We start from the raw sequence: 20,682 nt of genomic DNA on the forward strand, positions 1-20,682 counted from the left end.
ACCTGGAAAGTCAGCTGGGCCTTTGCTTGAGAAAATGGTGGGTGGTCTGCCCCCGTGGGCGTGGGGCAGAAGTGGCAGGTTGGAGGGGAAGTCAGTATATAGTAAAGCACTGGGGCCAGGAGGTCTTTTGAAATCTCCCCTGCCCTGTACAAGCTGCGTGACCTTGCGGGGGGTTATTCAAGGACCCTGAGCTTTGGTTTGCGCACCAGTGAAACATGGATACGTGAAATACACACGAGAAGCTTCTAGTTCTGTATCTCCCCTACAGGACGTGCTGTGTTAATGTCAGTCATTATACGGTGGGCAGTGCGGAAGGTTAGGGAGCACCGAAGGAGATGAGGAGACTCACCAGTGAGAGACAGGGCGCTACTCCTCCCAGAATGAGGACCAGATGCCCCTCCCCGCACCTGCACCCTGAAGGGTGTCTAACCCAAGCGTGCTCACCTTCTGCTGGACATTCCTGATTGCTGTGGCACACAGTGGGGGAGTAATCTATGAGTCACAGTGAATACGGCAGTGTGGGTGGAAGGCATAAACAGAGCTTGATTATTTAAACAAGAAAATGTATGCTGAACGCATGGTCAGAGCTCATCATCATCATCAATACCAACGGTACCGGTATTCCTTGTCTTGCGTCTCTCTGCTTCTCATGCTTCTGGGTGGTGATGAGCCTGGGGATGTGTCTGGAAGACAAGGCCTTGTGCGTCCAGATGGACTCAGGGTAGCTGGAGCCACCTTGGGCAGCCCCGGTGCTGTTCTCCTTCTAAGGAGACGCTGGGCCTCCCTGAGGACAGAGTGTCTGGAGGACCACCTGGGGCACAGGTTCAGCTAAAACCCTCGCTCTGCCTATGTAATAGCAGCAGGGCCTTCGAAGGAAAAATGGCAGGTAGGTTAGCTCACGGGGCAGGGATCCATCAACTGACAGTTGTTTTAAAAATAAACATGCGCTCTTTCCTTCTTTGTTCGTTTTTTTTTCCTGGCTCCCCCTACTTCCCTATCAAAGCCTAGTTCTTTGTCCCTCAGACCTCAGAGCTGGAAGACGGGTTGAGATCAACCCATTTCATGCGTTTGAATCATTAGAAAATTCTTTCTCTCAAAGTTCCTAGCTGGGCCCTCTGGAGCAGCTCTTTAGATGATCGATAACCATTATATGACCCCTGAACCCTCTCTTTTTTTCTTATTTCCTATAGCCTTATTTCCATTAACCATTTAACCATTATGTGTGCCATTTCTCCTTGTTTTTGTCGTGAAATATAACATGCATGAAGAAAAGCATTTCCAACATGTATGTATAGCGTGATGAATAATTATGAAGTGAACACCCGTGGATGATGAAACTTTAGAGGCTTTCCCTAGTGTGCTATTCTAATCAGAGCACCCCCCTTCCCTGCCTCTGGCATAACCACTAGCCTGACTTCTGTGAAACTCATTTCACTACTTTACTCCATAGATCTACAATTTATATATTCATTTCCAAGCCATAGGGTTTAGTTTTGCCAATTTGGAATCTTTGTATGGAGGAAAGCATACTGTATGTATTCTTTCATGACTTCTTTTTTGCTCAGCATTATGTTAGTGAAATTCATCCAGGTGAACCTTATTGTTATAGCTTGTTCATTGTTGTTGATAGACAACATTTTATACATATATATATATTTTTTTTAATTTTTTAAAATGTTTCCTTATTTTTGAGAGAGAGAGACAGACAGAGACAGAGCATGAGCATGGGAGGGGCAGAGAGAGGGAGACACAGAATCCGAAGCAGGCTCCAGGCCCTGAGCTGTCAGCACAGAGCCCGACGCGGGGCTCGAACTCACAGACCGCGAGATCATGACCTGAGCCGAAGACGGACGCTGAACTGACTGAGCCACCCAGGTGCCCCTATACATATATGTTAATATAAAATAATTTATTGATGACTTCACTACATGAATATACTGTAATTTACAAAATGACTTTTTGAGTTGTTTCCAGTTTGGGCCCATGGCAAAGAGTGCTGTGATGAGCCCTTATCTCCGTACGCACGGTAACGCATCTCACAAAGGTATATACCAAGGATAGAATGCTAGATCATAGGGCATGCATAGCTTCAGCTTTACCAAACCGGTGTCCAGAATGGTTGTTTAAGTCACAACACCATCAATAGAGTGCGCTTGTTCCTGTGGTACACCTGAAGATGGGCTGCATGGACTCTCCTTCCAGGGAGACGTGCTGCCCAGCTCCACGGCAGACCCGCCTTTGCGCTGGGACACGCCCTTCCCAGGACAGCTTGGGACAGCCGTGGGTGGGAGGATGACTGTGGGTGGGACCACTCTGCTGAGCACCGCTCACTCCAGAGCGCCCCATCGGGGCTCTGTCAGGCCTGTGGCTTAGCAGCTTTTCTTTTTCTGCTTCTTCCCCGTCCCTTTATTAGAGGCTGGCCCCTCATGAACTTCTCCGATACCAGGCTCCGTCTCAGAGCCTGCTTCCTGAGAACCTAGGCTGCAACTCTTCCTGCCATCCTCGCCAGGGTATCAGCCAAGTTAATATTTTGCCAACCTGGTTGGTATTTAAGGCCATCTCGTCATGTGTTTTTTTTTTTTTTAGTTAAAATGTCAAAAATCAGATTTATTGAGGTATAAGTTACATGCAAGAGAATTCACCCTTTTGAAGTCTACAGTTGGATGACTTTTGACAACTGTATACTGTCATGTGGTCACCACCGCCTCAAGACATAGAGCATGTTCCCCCCAAAAGTTCTCTGTTGCCCCTTTGCAGTCAGTTCCCTCTCCCATCACTGATCTCTTCCCGATATTTGATCAATGGAACCATCTAGAAAATACTCTCTTGTGCCTGGTTTCTTTTCCTTAGCAGAACGCTTTTGCGTTTCATCTGTGTTGTTGGATCTATCAGCGGTCTGTTCCTTTTTACTGCCGAGTAGTATTCCGTTGTATGAACAGATCTCAGTCTCTCCATTCTTCCATTGATGGGCATTTGGAATGTTTCCAGTTTTTGGCAATCATTAGCAAAGCTTCCAAGGCATATGATAAATTATGTAGGAGTGGCATCGCTGGGTCATACAGTAGGTACAATTTTGACTTTGTAAGTCAAACCATCAACCAGCTTTATACACAAAAAAACCACAGGAGCCACAGGAACAATTCAGGATGGATTAAAGAAACCACCAAACAGCTTTCAAAAGTGGTTTTACCATTTTAAATTGTTCGTGCCGGCAGTCTGTGAGAGTTCTGGTTACTTCGTGTCCTTGCCAACACTTGGTAGGGTACGTCTTTTTAATATTAACTGTTCTAGTGTCTATTGTGATACCTCGTTTTTTAACTTATATTTCCCTGGTGGCTAATGATGTTGAGCATATTTTCACATGCTTATTGGTCATTTGTTGGCAGATTTCTTCATTTCTCATTGATCTGCAATGACATCTCTCTCCTATTCTTAAATGTCCGTACATGGAAGTCTGTCCCCACGTTGGTATTATACAACCTTCCTTACTATAGATTTATGATGTCTTACTCTCTGGTGGTAAATGTCTTCCTATCTTTTCTTCCTCTTCCAGAGTGTTTTGCTTAATCTTGTCTTTTTGCATTTCTCTATAAATTTTAGAGTCAGCTTGTTAATAAAAAAAATCTTTGTTGAAAGTTTGATTTAAATGTTACCAAATCGGGGCACCTGAGTGGCTCAGTCGGTTAAGTAACTGACTCTTGATTTTGACTCAGGTCATGATCTCATGGTTTGTGAGTTCAAGCCCCGCATCAGCCTCTGTGTGGGGGCATGGAGCCTGCTTGGGATTCTCTCTCCCTCTCTCTCTGCCCCTCCCCTGCTCTCTCTCTCTCTCTCAAAATAAATAAATAAACATCAAATAAATAAATATTACCAAATCTACAAATAATTTGGGGAGTATTTAAACCTTTATAATATTGACTCTTAGAGTTAATGAATGCAGTATAACTCTCTTTTTAGATCTTCTTTGAAGACTATCAACAAGGTTTTCTAATTCTCCCCATAAGGCTTAGATACTTGGCTGAAAATGGTATCTTTTAAAACATTTCATTTCCAGAGCTCCTGGGTGACTCAGTCGGTTGAATGTCTGACTCTTGATTTCCAAGTGGGTTGTGATCCCGGGGTCATGGGATCAAGCCCCAGGTCGGGTTTGGTGCTGAGTATGGAGACTGCTTAAGATCTTCTTTCCCTCTCCCTCTGCCCCTCTCCCCAACTTGTGCTTGTGTGCTGGCGCACTCTCTCTCTCTCTCTCAAAATAAAACAAAATGTTTCATTTCCTCTTACTGGTATATAGGGATACTTTGAAAAAAATTTGTTACAATTTAAAAATTACAGACAAGTTGTGTGCTCCCTTCGGTAGCACATATACTAAAACTGGAACGATACGGGGAAGATTAGCGTGGCCCCTGTGCAAGGATTGACACGCAAATTCATGGAGCGTTCCAAAAAAAAAAAAAAATCACAGACACGTTGTAAGCATGGTACAAGGAACTCCCATATATCTTTATACCAGGTTCATCAATTGTTTACATTTTGTCCCATTTGCTTTAACGCACAAAAATATACACATATTTGTAAATATGAATGTATGCATGTGTATATATATGTGTATAGAGTCCAAAGTGATTATATTGCAGTATAATCCAGTGATGATGTATTCATATTCCTGTGGTAGACCTGAAGGTATGCTGCACAAATTCCCCTTCAAGTTTTTGAAATATACTGACCCTTGATTTTTGGTTTATCTTTGTGAATGTTCCATGTGGTCGTGGAAAAGTGCATATGTTCTGTCATGGGAGGAGTGTTCTATAAATGATAAGGAGGGGAAGGTGGTTGATCGTGTTGTTTAGATCTCCTATATTTTTATTATTTTGTTTAGTTGCTCTGTGGTTCCTTAGACAATGGTATTAGCCTTCAATTTTCATGGATATATCTATTACTTCCTTTATGTTGTCAGTTTTTGCTTCATGTATCTTGAAATTCTGTTATTAAGTTCATAGGGATTTATGATTGTCATGTCTTCCTGATTAATTGATCTTTTAATCATTATGAAATGTCACTTTTTATTTCTGGTAATACTTCTCGTGAAATCCATTCTGCCTGTTATTAATATAGACTCTCTAGCTTTCTTATGATTAGTGTCTACATGGTATATCTTTTTCTGTCATCCTACTTTCAACCTATCTGTGTCTTTTGATTTAAAGCACATCTCTTATGCACAGGAGATAGTTTAAAGTTACTTTTAAAATCCAGCCTGTCAATCTCTGCCTTTTAATTTTTTTAAATTTTATTTTACAGAGAGTGTGAGAGGGTGAGGGGGCAGAAGGAGAGAGAGAGAATCTCAAGCAGGCTCTATGCTCAGCATGGAGCTCCACAGGGGGCTCGATCCCACAACTTTGGGATCATGACCCTAGCCGAAGTCAAGAGTTGGGCACTCAACCAACCGAGCCACCCAGACATGCCAATCTCTGCCTTTTAATTGGAGTGTTTAGGCAATTAAGATTTAATGTAATTATTGGCATGGTTTAATTTAGCTCCACCATTTGCCATTTGTTTTCTATTTATCCTGCTTTTGCATGGTTTCTCCTTTCCTGCCTCCTTTTGGGAAAATCAAAGTCAAGTCTCCCTTCCTTTCTTTGTTCCTAAGTTCTTCCTTCCTTTTTTCCATCCTTTGCGTTGGCCTTCCTCTCTCCCTTCTTTCCTCCTCCTTCTCCCTTCCTTTTTCCTTGCCTCCCTTTCTCGCCTTTCTTCATTTTGTATTCTTAAAGATTTCTGTAGGGATTAAAATATGCATCCTCAACTTAACAGAGTATTTTTAGAATTAATATTTTATCTCTTCACCTAAAATTTGAGTCTTACAGGAGTATAGTCTGTTAATTCTCTCCGGAGTTCTTTGTGTTGTTGATGCTTTATATATTACATCTACATATGTTAAGAATCCCACAATACAGTGTCATAATTTTTTAAAAACAGTTATGTACTTTTAAAAGGATGTTAGAAAAAAGAAACAAAAAATATTCTGTTATGTTCACCCACTATTAGCCATTTTTGGTGCTTTTATTCTTCCCAGTAAGTTCTAGTTTCCATCTGGCATCATTTCTCCAACCTGAAGAAACTTGTTTTGCATTTCTTATAGTTCAGGTTCATGGCCAGTTAATTCTTTCAGTTTTCTTTGTCCTAAAAATTTCAGCATCACTTTGTAAAAGTATTTTCATTTGATATAGAATTCTGGGCTGATAGATTTTTTTTTTCTTTTTGACCATTTAAAGATGTCTTTATGTGGTCTTCTGGCTTTCATTGTTTTTTTTTTTTTTTTCTTTAATGAGAAACTCAGCCATAAATCCTACTGTTTGTTCTCTGTATGCAATACATCATTTCCCTTTGCTTTCAAGATTATCAATTTATCATTACTTTTCAACGTTTTTACTATAATTCACCTACATGTGGTTTTCATAAGATTTATCCTCTACAGGGTTTGCTGACCTCCTTAGATGTATAGATTATGTTTTTCACATAAATTTGGAAAGTTTTCCCCATATTTCTTTTATATTTATTCTTCTCTAGTTTTTCTCTCCTCTCCTTCTGGGACTCTCATTGCATTGCATGAATGTTAGTTTCCTTAATATTTTCCTGCTGGTCATTGAGATTTTGTTCCTTTCTCAAAAACATTTTGTCCTTTCTTTCTTCAGATTTGATACTTTCTAATGATTTATCAATAAAATCACTGAACTTATCTTCTATTATCTCCAATATGCTGTTAATATACAGTGCCTTCTCATTTTAGATACCATAATTATGATGTAAATTTTCAGTTAGTCCTTTTCTGTAATTTCCATTTTTCTGCTGAGATCCCTATCTGTTTGTTCATTATGATATTAGCTTCTTAAAGTCTTTGAACATATTTATAATAGTTTCTTTTTAATTTTTTTTAATTTGAGAGAGAGTACAAGCAGGGGAAAGGGGCAGAGGGAGAAAAAGAATTAAGCAGGCTCCATGCTCAGGACAGATCTCTATGCAAGGCTTGATCCCATGACCCCGAGACCATGACCTGAGTCAAAATCAAGAGTCAGATGCTCAATTGACTGAGCCACCTAGGTGCCTCTATAATAGTTTCTTTAAATTCTTTTCTGTTAATGCTAACATCTGGGATCTAGAGTTTGGTTTTTATAGACAATATTTTTTTCCTTGACTCTAGGTCACATTTTTCTGTTTATTCCCCCACCCCCAAATGTCTAGTAATTAAAACAATTTTTCTATTAAGTTTATTTAGTTTGAGCACATGAGTGGGGAAGGGCAGAGAGAGAGGGAGGGATAAAGAATCCCAAGCAGTCTCCATGCGATCAGCACAGAGCCTGATGCAGGGCTGGAACTTATGAGCCAGACACTTAACTGACTGAAGTCTGCCCCTGTCTGGTAATTTTTATTGTACCTAGACATTGTCAATGATAAATTATAGACACTATATTCCTTATCTTTCTTTGAAGAATGTTTATTTTTCTTCTAGCAAGTCATTAACTTGGCTGTGCTGAAACTCTGAACTATTTCTTCTGCAGTAGGCAATAGTTGAAATCCTTGCTCTGGTTCAGTTCTTTCAGCCATGCTGCTGTTGGTTCCCATTGGTCTCCTGAGAACCTCTCTTGTATAAAGTTCAGGGGTTGGATAATGATTTAGGTGGAATTATGTGTAGATTTGGAGGCTCTCCTCATGTCTCACTCTTTTACAGAAATTTCATTTTACTATTCAGCTGCTATGGAAGCCCATTTCCTGACTCTTTAAGCCAGTAAGTGAGTAAGCCAGTCAAGCTTTCTGTTTGACATCTAGATGTCTCATGTTATGTAGACCATAAAGTATACTTGGGCAAAAATAGACCGAGGGCAATTTCCTTATTTCAAAATTTGACTTCTCACCAGTTTCTGGCTGCTTTTGGTTGCTCTCTGTACCCATAAATAGTAGGTTTTTAAGTATTTTGTATGTGTTATCTGTGAGAATGTTAGTCCAATAGAAACTACTGTCTTATCTCAGAATGGTTTATACCATGGATTTTTGTACATTGATGATTATATGTGTGTGTGTGTGTGTGTGTGTGTGTGTATACATACCCTGAAATTTTCTTACTAATTCAAAGAATTAATTTGTGGTTTCTTCTAGATTTTTAATGTACACAATCATATTATCTGTGTTTAATGACAGTATTTTTAAAAACATTTTTAATGTTTATTTTATTTTTGAGAGAGAGAGAGACAGAATGTGAGCCAGGGAAGGGCAGAGACAGAGGGAGACACAGAATCTGAAGCAGGCTCCAGGCTCTGAGCTGTCAGCACAGAGCTGAACACAAGGCTCAAACTCACAAATCTTGAGATCATGACCTGAGCCAAAGTCGGATGCTAAACTGACTGAGTGACCCAGGCACCCCATGACAGTATTGTTTTTGTCTCACTGCATGGGCTGGCACATCTAATAAAGTGTTGAAAAGAAATGGTGATATAAAACTCTTTCATTTGGCCCACATCTCAAAGGGGAAACTTTCCTAGTTTAACACTTTGGTAGTATATTATTGATAATTTTTTAAATAGATAAACTTTGTCATACCAGACAAATGATTTCTATTCCTAAGCCTCAAAGTATTTAAAAAATTTAGGAATGGACATTGAATTTTATCAAGTACTTTTATTATCCATCTATTGAGATGTTTGGATTATATTTTCTTTAACATGTTACTGTATTGGGTTACACTAATTGATATTCTAACATTTAATCAACTTTGCATTTTTTGAATAAATCCAATTTGGTAAGATACATTATCCATTTTTATATGTTGCTGAATTCATCTTACTAGTCTTTTGTGTAGGATTTTTTTTATGAATGAAATAGAAATATAATTTTCTCTGTACTATCCTTGTTGAGTTTGATAAAAAAGTTATGCTAGCTTCATATAATGAGTTAGGAAAAGGTTGTGTATAATTGGAATTATTTTTTCCTTGACTAATTGGTAGCACCTGCCAGTGAAGCCATCTGGGCTTGTAGGTTGCTTTATAGGAAGACTTTTGACTTCTTAAATCATTTACTGGTCAGAACATAAAGGTTTTCTATTTTTCTTGTGTCAGTTTTAGTAAGATATATTTGTACTAGTAATTAAGCTGCTGCCTTTGATTTCTAAGTACACCCTTGTAGTTTCTGCTCTGTAATGCAGAGTGTTCGGACTCTGCTAACAACCTTCTTCTTTGTCATCTGTGTTCTTGTTAGGTTCTGCAGTAGGAAATTCTAGAAGGAAATTGGAAGGTAATTCTGTTTTCCAACTTACTTCTGGACCTATCAGCAATGCTCAGCAAGAACATTTCACTCTGAAGGCAGCAATTAGTTTTGTCCTCCAGCTCCTTTCAGTGCCTTTCAGCCTTAGAGTGACTCCTCAGAGATACCACCAGTAGCTGTGAGGGCAGAAGCAGCAAACCTCTTCTGAAGTCTGAGTCTCAGCTCTCTGGGTTCTTGTTATGAACTCCTGAGGGACCAGCTGCATTCAATTATGTCTACTCCTCAGTGGTATAAGCCCTTGAGGGTCCAGCTTCTTGAGGGTCCTCCCTCAAACTTCTGATCTGATAACCTCAGCCTCTTCCTCTTGTCCCCCAAACCCTAGCTTGGTAGCTGCTTCCTCTAGTTATTAGCAACGTAAGAGCTCAATGTTTTCTTTTTGCTTTTTCAGGCCACCAGTACTTGTGTAATTAATTAAATTATTTTCCTGTTGATATACTTACTGTGGTCTGTTTTTCTGATTGGACACTGGTGGATAAAATGCTGGTAACGGAAGTGTTTAGAAGAAAAAGACCCTCAAAAATGTCTGGGCCTGGTTTGGTTTTTTTGCTGGCTTTGAACACAATGTTGAACTCCTTGCCAATGGCAAATCCATACCGTGCAATGATAATATGATAAAATTGTCGGCTACGATTGATTGTGATAAAGTGCTTATTGTCCTAAGTGTCTTGGGGACCAAGTAGCTACTGGATTTGACTTACATGGCAATAATAATAATTATCAGAACTGTAACCTGGAATAGATGCTTCTAACTGCACTGCAGAAGTCACACATAGATAATGATAAGTTTAAATTTGCAACTCAGGTGTTCACACAACCAGTGTGCTTTTATAGAGAGCCCAAAAGAATCTCTTCCCATGTACAAGGCAAACCATGATGAATATTACACTTGAAGTTTAGCTGTGTTGTACAGTCATAATGTCAGCTGAAGTCATAGACACACCAAGTTTCTGCTTGGGTTGACTTGTTTGAAACTGAGATTTGAACTCCCCAGTCTCCTTGCCTGTAAGAGGAAGCAACCTGCTCTTCTGGGGCTGACAAAATCAGCTCTTTCTTTGTTAAAGACCCAGTAGTAATGTCACCTAGAACGGGTGCCTTGTGAAGGTGCCTATTCTCCTCAAGCCTCCCAGCCCCCATTTCTGTTTATCCTCCGATACAAATGCAAAATGTTGCTAATTTATAGCAGCATGAATGTGCATGGAACATGTATGGGAATGAATTCTAAGGGTGTCAAAACGAGGAGGACAGAATATAAAACTGGATCAAACCAAATTCATTATATTGGTGCATGTAGCAGAGAGGATAGATCTAATGTTAGAAGTATCTCTGAAAATTAATTTACCTGATTGGTTGGCTGAAATTTTGACTCAAAAATGGTCTATGTTGAGTGATGTTGAAGCATAATGTAGATTGACTCCAAATGTTTGATGAAATAGGAATATGGGAGTGAATTTCTCATATGCAAACTGCATGCCCTTCCTCCACACTCTTACTATAGCCTCCCAAAGGCCCTAGACAATTCTCTTTATTTCTTCCTTTTGTTAAGAGGAGAAATTGGGTACCATATTAATGATGAGAACACTAGCATCTTTGAAAAGCATTATGGCGTCCTCACTACACATGAGGAGATGTAGTTAGTAGATATGCTCCCTGATTTCCATGGGGATGCTGGAAAATTTGTGGCCAAGAACTAGCTCTTAACTGCTGGGGACAAGGTAGACATGATCACTATAATGGGAAGGAGGGATAAAGAGGTAAACCAAATAACCTGCTGGGCTCTTTGACCATGACTAATTGATTATTGTGTCCCTAGGAGTGAAATAGATGGGCAGGCTACTAAAATATTACTTCCTCTATATAAAAGAAACACTCTAGATCTGACATCCAGGAACTCAATTTGACTGGGCACAATAGAGCCTTAGCTTCTTACTCTTCAGGTATAAGCCAGATCACAGAACCTGAGCCACTTGAATGAAGGGGAGGCTGGTCTCCCTCGAGAATGAACATGCAACCCTGCTACAACCATATTCTGTAAATACTCCTCCAAGCCTTCTCCAAAGGGGCCTTGGGCCATTTACTAGACTTCACGTGCACTAGATAAAAGGAAATTCTCAGACCTTTCAGGGATTTACTGCACAGTGAATTGGCTCTGAATTGGCACTGGTCTTGCCAAATGCCACTGTGATCCACCAGCCAAAGTGGGAACTTTTTGTGATCAGATAGATGATAAATGAAGTTTTGGCATAAATCCATCTCACATGGGTGCATCTCTCGGTGAACGTATGGACCCTCGCCATAGTTTTCCTACCTGTTCCTGAATATATAAAAAGATTAGATGTATTCGGCAACTTAGCGGAAACACACATTGGCTCCCCAGCCTTTGGAATGAGGGTTATTATTTGCTGATGGCTCTTTAGGGGGTTAGTCTTCTCTCCCACGTAAACTGTAAGGTCCTGCATACAGTAAATCTCACTTAGCTGACTCTGTATCCCGCCATGCCACCCCATTCCCTGCCAGTGCTTGAGAGAGTAGTATTAGCTACTCAATACGAATTTATTGATAGCAGTTTAGTGAAATCATGTCAGTATCTTGAAGTATTCGTGAGGAGTAAACTAACTTCCCTAGCTTTAGGAAAGGAGTGTAAGAGTCTTTGCCCTGGCATTCTCTTCCAGGGTCTGAATCAGGTTCAAAAGTACATTTATAGATACCTACTCTAATATAAGCTATTTATTTATATTTATGGTGTAACATCCCATTCAATATTTATGACATCACTCTGAAGTGGATTTTATAATCCCTCTTTTATAGTGGAGATAACTGATTCTCAGGAAGGTTAAGTAGATGGTTCCGAGTCACTCAGTAAGTGGCTGGACAGAGGTCTAAACCCAGGTTTTCTGATCAAAATATTAGGGGTTTTCCATTGTACCCTATTAAGTTTTTTAGCAGGAAATTTTGTCTGATTTTTCTTATGCTATAGATTATCACCTTTCTTAAGAAAAGTAAATACTTCTGATCTCCTCAGCAATTACAATTTCAGCTACTTTCTTGACCTCAGGGTTGGGAAGGAGGAAAAAGAAACTATTTCTGCTTTCACCCCTGGGTCTTGTATTGAGCTGAGACCTCTCTCTTTATACTATAGAGCCCACAAAGATAAGTAAGGAGCTTATAAACACGACTTTACAAAAGGATTGAGTATAATAAATAAAAGGGAATTAAACCTAGAAATTGATATGAAATCTGAATCTGCCTTGTAAGAAGTGGTTTGTCCTTCATTGCTTCAGGCAGTGCTATCAGAGAATTTCTCTTCCATGCTTTTTGGCCTTTCTTCATGGGACGTTTGCAGCTAGCCCCCATCACCTAGGGAGCTCATCTACACACCTAGCACCCCTGTCTCCACCCCTGCTATAGGCCATTTCTAAGACGTGACACCAAGACACAATTAAGGACCTTCTGATCCAGGAGGACTTATGGAAGGAAGCCCTGTGTCCCAATAACTTCTTCCTGACTGAAGTTTTCCCGGTTCCTTGGTAATCTGTCTCAACCATGGGGGTATGGTCTTGAAGGCCCAACTGGGAGAAGCTACTCAAAGTGACACAAGGACACCCACAACTCATGTGAAATCTACATGCACTCTGCAAAGGTTGCAGCATTTTTTTGTACTTTTCCCCTTCTTTGTCACAATATTTTATAAAGGAAACTCTGTCATTTCTCAAGATCAAGGACGTTGAAATGGCATAATTTGGACCAGATTCTCCTAGAGCATAAATTCTTTCTTAAGAGTAAGTTAAGACAGATTGGGAGCTGTATTGACTTTTTAGGCCCATTAGTGACCAATTTCTGGCTTCCAAGCTTTGATATAATGGATTCAGGATCAGGATACTCTTTGACCTTATAGACCATCAGTGGAACTCAAAGATGACCTACCTTCAATGCTCCTGGCAGACCCAAGAAACAGGCAAAGGAATGAGACAAAGAAAAATATGGAAAGAAAAATGGGCAGCAAGAAAGAGAAAGCAGGGAAAAGGAGAGAAATAATAGGAATAAATAAATTGACTGGCACTTAGTATAGCACAGGGATGTATTCTTATTCTGGTTATTACTCTGGCAAGATCAGTTAACACAGAATTACAAGGAATGTGAAAAGCACTGCAATAGGCAAAACCAGAGAGTGAAGGGTGGGGAACTGGGCAGTGGATAAGGAAGATTTTCTGGAGGTACCATAGCAGAGCTGTCTCAAAGAAAGACTAGAGTTAGCTTAAAAGGGCAGATAAGCCTCCAGGCTGGTGATGAGCTTGAGTAAAGGTGCAAAAGCATGAGGGTTTGAGGTCCTCATTTAATGTGGGATCCATGTGTGTGGGAGGCCTCCCATCTCCATGTGCTTTAATGGTGACTTCCAGCACTTTGGCAGGGACCACTGGTGGCCCAATCAAACTTCTATTCTCCTCTTCCTCCCTAATTATAGGTCTTCACTTTTAACAGGACATATTGCTGCCTTTCCTGCAGTGATGTGTGGCCATGTAACAGAGTGTTAGCCAGTGAGATATAAGTGGCACTTTGGGGAGGGCATCTTGAAGGGTAATGACTCAGCCTGGAGGAGCCCTTATTTGTCCTTCTGCCTTTCCTCCTTCAGACCTGTAACACAGACATGATGACTAGAACTCCACAGTCATCTCAAACCCTGAGGTGGCCTTGAGGATGGAAGTCATTAGCTGGGATAGTGAAGCAGAGAGACTGAAACTTCTGTTTTGCTGAACATGGTATGCTAGCTGAGCCAGAGCTGAATTTCTTGGGATGACAGGGTTTTAAAAGGCTGTATGAGACAAAGCAATAGAAAGCTCCTAGGAAGCAGTTTGGGACAGTTCATTGTTACTCCAGAATGCCCCTAGAAGGACTCATAAAGTGGCTTACTGAGTAATGTAGTCAAGGAAACCAGATCTGTCCTTGGAAATAAACAGCCGGTAGGAGAAATTGTGCAATGCTGAAAAAAACAAAACAAAACAAAACAACCAAAACCAAAACCAAACAGTTAACAAAATTAAGCATAAAAACAAGTTTCTGTCAAACACAGAGCTGGGATTTGAACCCAGGTCTGACTCCAAAACCCATGCTTTCCATAGAAAATACAGGAGGAGGCCCATGTTGATTCAAAGGATGGATGAAAGGTGGGATATCACAGTTACATCAGTGTCTTGGACCTTCCTAGATGATATCAGAGGAGCCCAGGAGAGTTCTAGAAACAGATTAATCTCTGGCAATTGCTAGATAATTTGATAGAATAATTATTTTCCATGTCTTTTTTGATTGTTTGTTTTAGTGGTAGGATTTCATACTGTGCGTGTTCAAATAACTCTTCCCCCAACCTCCCAACCAAGTTCCTTGGCCTATAGATTTCTCCCCATAAGTAACCTGGTGAAATCATAGAAGTCCTAAGAGTTTGCCTCAAAGCTTCCAAAAACAGTGAGGGAGTGTCTTGTCAGATATTCTGTTAGGAACTGATATGTGTACATGGCTGTATGTGTGTGCATGCACACCTGTGTATATGTGTATGTATGCATGTGTGTGTATAGTGTGTGATATCTATGTGAGAGAGAAAGAAGCCAAGAAATTTAAAAGTCTGCTATGAAAGTGGGAAACTCTGGTCCTTAAAGCATCTCTTTCTGTTGTTTACTTCTTGAGAGGCAAGATTTGCTGGCTTCTACCTCAGCTTACTACTCAGTTCAGCCAGACCTGTGACTTCTTTGCTTTGCAGAACAGCCTTGCCAGCTCTCTGTCCTTGTTATCTTTTTGGGTCCAAGAAAAGACCATAGAATCAGGCCTAGCAGGCTATCCAAGAGCTACTGGCAACTCACTTCTAATTCATTCTTTCTTTATCTCTTCTTTTATTCTTCCCTTATTTCTGCATCCATTCTTAGGATATTTGTGTTCAAATGTTGTCTTCTCAAATGTTGTCTTTCTCAAAAGAAAGTTTTCTTTGTCCACCCTGAGGTATCTATCTTAACCTCCTGACAATACTAATGCCCTTCCCTCTATATTCTTCTCCATAGCATGCATCAATATTTGACATAAAATATATTTGACCTATTTACTTTATTGTCAAGATTCCCTTACCTAGAATGTCCCTAGCACTTAGGACAATGCCTGCCACAAAAACACTCAATAAATATTTGCTGAATGAATACATGGATAATAAAGGAACATCCCATAGTTCTCAGCTACCTATTGGCAAAGGTATTGGTTAATTGCTATTTTATCAGGACCCTTTTTATGAGGCTCAGAAGAGAAAAGAATCTTATAACTTCTAAAATAACATCCATAAGCACATCAGGAAATGAAAAGCACCCCGGAATGAGTGTCAAGAGACTTAGGTTTGCATTACTACCATGTAAAGAACTAGTTGTGGATCTTGAACACCTAATTTAACTCATTACACCCTTGCCATTCATAGCTTTGTTGCTTGTGAACAATCTTGAAGATCAATGGCTGTGATAATTTGTAATTTTTGTTGAGGCATGAACTTGAGTTGCCCCGAGTCTTAGATGGACATTTCTTAATGAGAACTGTTTGGTCAAAAAGTAACAGAAATAAATTTGAACAGGTTAAAAATAGCTAAGTGGTTTAAGTAGGAAAGGGATGTGTGGCAGGATACAACTGGACCTCAGGAAGACTTGAGAAGTGAAGACATAAAGGTGTTCCAGATTCTCAAACAGAACCTGTTCCATGAAAATTAAAAATTAAGAAAGGATCCCATGCTATCCTTTCTTCAGTGGATGTTGACTGAGTGCATTTTCTGACTCCAGTGCTGGCTAGAGGTAGTGAGATGTAAAAGGAAATATCAGACTCTCTTTGCTCTTCGGGAATTCACTGGCTAGTTGAGAGACAAATTGCCACCCACACTGAACACCAAGGGTGTGTGGCGGACAGAGTTCACTAGTCCCAGAAGCATTTCATGTTACTGAGAGATCCTTGTGTCTGGGGTAAATTCTGGAAGGCTTCATGTCTTATTATTATTATTATTTTTCTTCTAGGAACTGTAGAGTTTGCATTGTAGATAGAAGAAAAGATGAAGAGGAGCATGAGGAAAGTCTTGGAGATATGAATTAATCTGGTAGTGGAATGAAGAGTTGAAGAATGGCAACAGGGAATTCCCTCTAGAGCAAGGAACCCATACTGGGCAGGAGTCAAAGAAGCTGTACTCAGTTGGGGAAAGGCATAAAATGCTGACGAGTTTAAACTTAATGGAGCAATATGGAGCCACTATAGATCTTTCATAATTAAAAATTTTTTAAATGTTTACTTATCTTAGAGAGAGAGAGAGAGAGAGAGAGAGAACAACAGAGTGTGAGCCAGGGAGGGGCAGAGAGAGAGGGACACACAGAATCCAAAGCAGGCTCCAGGCTCTGAGCAGTCAGCACAGAGCCCGACGTGGGGCTCGGACCCACCAACCGTGAGATCATGACCTGAGCTGGTGTCGGACACTCAACTGACTGAGCCACCCAGGTACCCTAATATATAACTTTAAATTACATTATGCTGTATGTTATGTTTTTATTATATATAATGTCATATATAATGTGTTTATATTACATTTGAAAGTATATTTATATTTAACTTCTATACGTATTACCATTTGCATTGCTCACAATTCCTTCTTGCATTGCATTCTTTTCTGGTATTATTTTAGTTTTTTTTTTTTTTTTTTTTTGAGAGAGAGTGAGGGAGGGGGAGGGGTAGAAGGACAGGGAGAAGGAGAAGCTTAAGGGGCTCCCCACCAAGCACAGAGCCTGATATGGGGCTCAATCCTATGATGGTGAGATCATGACCTGAGTTGGAATCAACAGTAGGATGTTTAACAGACTGAACCACCTAGGCACCCCAGGATTATTTTATTTCTTTTCTTTTTTTTAAGGTTTATTTATTTTGAGAGGGGGAGAAAATGAGTGGAAGAGGAGCAGAGAGGTAGGGAGAGAGACAGAATCCTAAGCGTGCTCTGTACTGTCAGTGCAGAGCCTGATGCAGGGCTTGAACCCATGAATCCGTGAGACCATGACCTGAGCTGAAATCAGGAGTCGGCTGGTCAACTGACTGGGCCACTCAACTGCCTCATATTTCTTAAATTAAGTCTATTAGTGAGGATATCTTGGCAATAAACTATTTAATTTTTTTAATCTGAAAGGAACTTGAAATACAAGTTTTTTTGGATACACTGTTCAAGATTGACAGTTATTTTTTCCCAGCACATTGAAGATATTTTTCCATTATTTTCTGACTTCCATTGTCACAAGTGAGAAGTCTGTTGCTAGTCTAATTATTAATTTCCTTTTTTTTCCATATTTTTATTTTTGGTAATCAGTCTTTTGGATGTTTGAAAAGATGTTTTAATTGTATTTGTTGTTCTGCAGTTTCACTACCAAGTGCATAGGTATGCATTTCATTTTATTTACACTGTTTGTATAGTTGTGTGTCCTTTATGTATAGATCTACATCTCACAAATTCTGGAAAATTCTTAGTCATTATCTCTTAAACATTGCCTCTCTTTCAATTTGTTTCTATAACTTCAATTACACATGTTCTATGCCTTCTAATGCCATCCTTCGTTTCTTGACCTCTCTTTCATTCATATTTTCCATCTCCTAACACTATGCTAGATTCTACATAAATAATCAGCTCTCTTCAGTGTCGCTAATTTATTCTTCAGGAGTGTTTAGTCTGATGTTAAACCTTTGCTTTGAGTTTTTAATTTCAATTATTATATTTTGAATTTCAGCTAACATTATTTTCTTAAGTTTTGAAGTTTTCTTGCACTTTGTTCATTTTCCCAGTTTTATCTATGTTCTTTAAACACTACATAATTAGTTATATTATATTCACTTTCTGATAACCCAATATCCAGAATATGAGGGGGCACACGTTTGTTGTTTTTTATTTGCTGATGCCGATGTATGGTAGCTTGTTTCTCCTTGCGTTTGATAATTTTTTACTTGAGCTCTTATTTGCTTGAACATCATCTATGGGGTCTGTGTTGAGGACCTTTTTTCCAGAAGGGGTTATATTTGCTTTTGTTTGGAATTGGGGCACTACCAAATTTGGACAACTTTAATTTTGACTTGGAGGTTTCTTTTACATGTGCATAGTATGAATCCAAACTCCTGACCCCAGTGAAAACAGAGATCTAGGTTATGAATTCTTAGGGGATATTATTTTATATATGTAGAAAAAATACATAAAGCCACCACGGAGGCAGTTTTCCTTTGTTAGGAGGCTGTGTCTTTTCTTCACTTTGTACTTTCATGGCGGATATAGCTCTATGTGGAGGTCTTGGGTTTTGCTCCTCACCCTTGAATAATGTCAAGGTGTAGCCTCCCAATTCCTATTCACAACAAAGCCACATTAATTAATTAGCTATTTTATTAAGGGTCAGAAGATATTTTTCTTTTCTTTTCTTTTTATTTTTTTATTTAAGTTAGTTGACACTCAATGTTATGTTAGTTTCAGGTGTACAACATAGTGATTCAGCATCTCTATACCTCATTCTGTGCTCACAAGTATAGCTGCCATCTGTCACCATATAAAGCTATTATGACACCACTGACTATATTCCTCATGCTGTACCGTTATTCCTGTGACTTACTCATTCCATAAGTGGAAGCCTGTATCTCCCACTCTCCTTCACCCATTTTGCCTATCCCTCCACCCCCACACACCTGGCAGCCATTGTCTTGTACTGTTTTTATAGGTCAAGTTTTGCTTTTTGTTCATTTATTTATTCATTTGTTTTGTTTTTTAGATTCCATATCTAAGTGAAATCGTATGGCATTTATCTTTCTCTGTCTGACTTGGTTTATTTAGCATAACACACCCCCAGGCCCAACCATGTTGTCACAAATGGCAAGATCTCCTGCTTTTTTTGTGGCTGAGTAATACAGAAGATATGTTTAGGCTGCTTAGTTTTTCGTATTGTCAGAAGCAAAAGTGCCACTGTAGACACTTATGAAGGGAAATAAAATGAGAAGAAAATGTCCTGGATTAGGAGTCAGAGACATTTTGGGTTAGTCCCAGAGACCAAGATGCTAGGGAGCAACTGAGGGGGTGGAGAAAATGTGGCAGCTCTGGGACAAGAGCTGATGAAGAGAAGCTGGTTGACTGGTTACTGCTGTGGGCAGTTGGCTCTCAATAGGACTTTCTGTGGATCCACATAGAATGCACCTCAGAACTGTCTTCCCAAGGGACGGGAAGGTATAATATTTATATACCAATTCACATCCCATTGGTGAGGTTGAACTTCAGGGTGTTAAAGGCCCAGTGTCTCTTCTTTGAGCACCAGCTAAGCAAGCTCCCAGAGCACCACAGAACACCCTTGGGCAGTGAAGCAGAGAGATATGGACTCGTGTGGGAAACTATCAGTGTTCCCAGGATCTGTCATCTGAGGCTGCAGGTATTCAGAGGTGGACTAAGGAAATAGGAAACAGGTCATCACCAATGTCTGCTACAGAAGACTAAAACTGCCATCTTGTTTTTGGACCTAATTATGCTGCTTCTGCAAAATACTGCAAAAATGCTGAGAACTACGGTGTTTAAGGAAGATCAGTACAAGAAAGATATAAGACAGGGGTTGGCAAACTGCAGCCTATAGGCCAAATCCAGCCTTCCACTGTTTTGTAAATAAAGTTTTATTAGAACACAGCCACTCCCATTCATTCATATTTGTCTATGGTTGCTCTTTTCAACAGCAGAGTTAAGTTGTTGTGACAGAGACTACATGAACCACACAGCCTAAAATATTTATTATCTTGCCCTTTTTGGAAGAGGTTTGCTGTTTTTGATTTAGAAGGATTGACTAGGAAGAACTCCGCTGTTAGGAAGACAAATTTGGGAACTCCTGTAGATTCTAAACCTTAAATGGGAAGGGCCATGATCAAAGTCTACATCTTGTACCCAGTCTATACCTATACCTAGTACTCCTTGAATTTGCAGAATTACAATGAAAGAATTTTTAAGAACAACTGCAGGGTCTTGTGTCTGGGAGGCTCTGAGAATGGTGGGACCATTGTTAGACATGAGGAAGTTAAGACATTTTTAGTAGGGGCAGGAAGATGGTGAGGAGAGGGGTCGGTGATGAGTTCAGTTCAAGAGGAAGTCATAAGGGCAATTGATATGTCTAGTTTCTAAGTCAAAATATAGCACTGAGTTGAAAATTGGAACTACAGGGTAATGACTGGGCTGCCCATGGCCCTGAGCATAGGGACAGCTCACCAGAGCACAGAGGGGTAACACAGTTCAACTTTTTTCAAGGATTCCACCCTCAAGGCCTATAGCCATCCACCATCTGTGATTTGGGGATCCAGATGTGGGGACTCTCCAGAGAGGAAACTGTCTAGTGT

The 20,682-nt window shown here is 39.9% G+C and overlaps 1 non-coding gene across 1 annotated transcript; it reads left to right on the forward strand.

Moving 5' to 3' along the window:
* The first annotated feature begins 4,341 nt into the window (after window positions 1-4,341).
* LOC125165024 (U6 spliceosomal RNA) lies at window positions 4,342-4,449 on the forward strand. Its single transcript, XR_007151932.1, has one exon. It is a non-coding gene; the product is annotated as a U6 spliceosomal RNA (small nuclear RNA).
* The last annotated feature ends 16,233 nt before the right edge of the window (window positions 4,450-20,682 follow it).

Source organism: Prionailurus viverrinus, chromosome B1, assembly GCF_022837055.1.
Source record: "Prionailurus viverrinus isolate Anna chromosome B1, UM_Priviv_1.0, whole genome shotgun sequence".
In the NCBI taxonomy this organism is placed as follows: domain Eukaryota; kingdom Metazoa; phylum Chordata; class Mammalia; order Carnivora; family Felidae; genus Prionailurus; species Prionailurus viverrinus.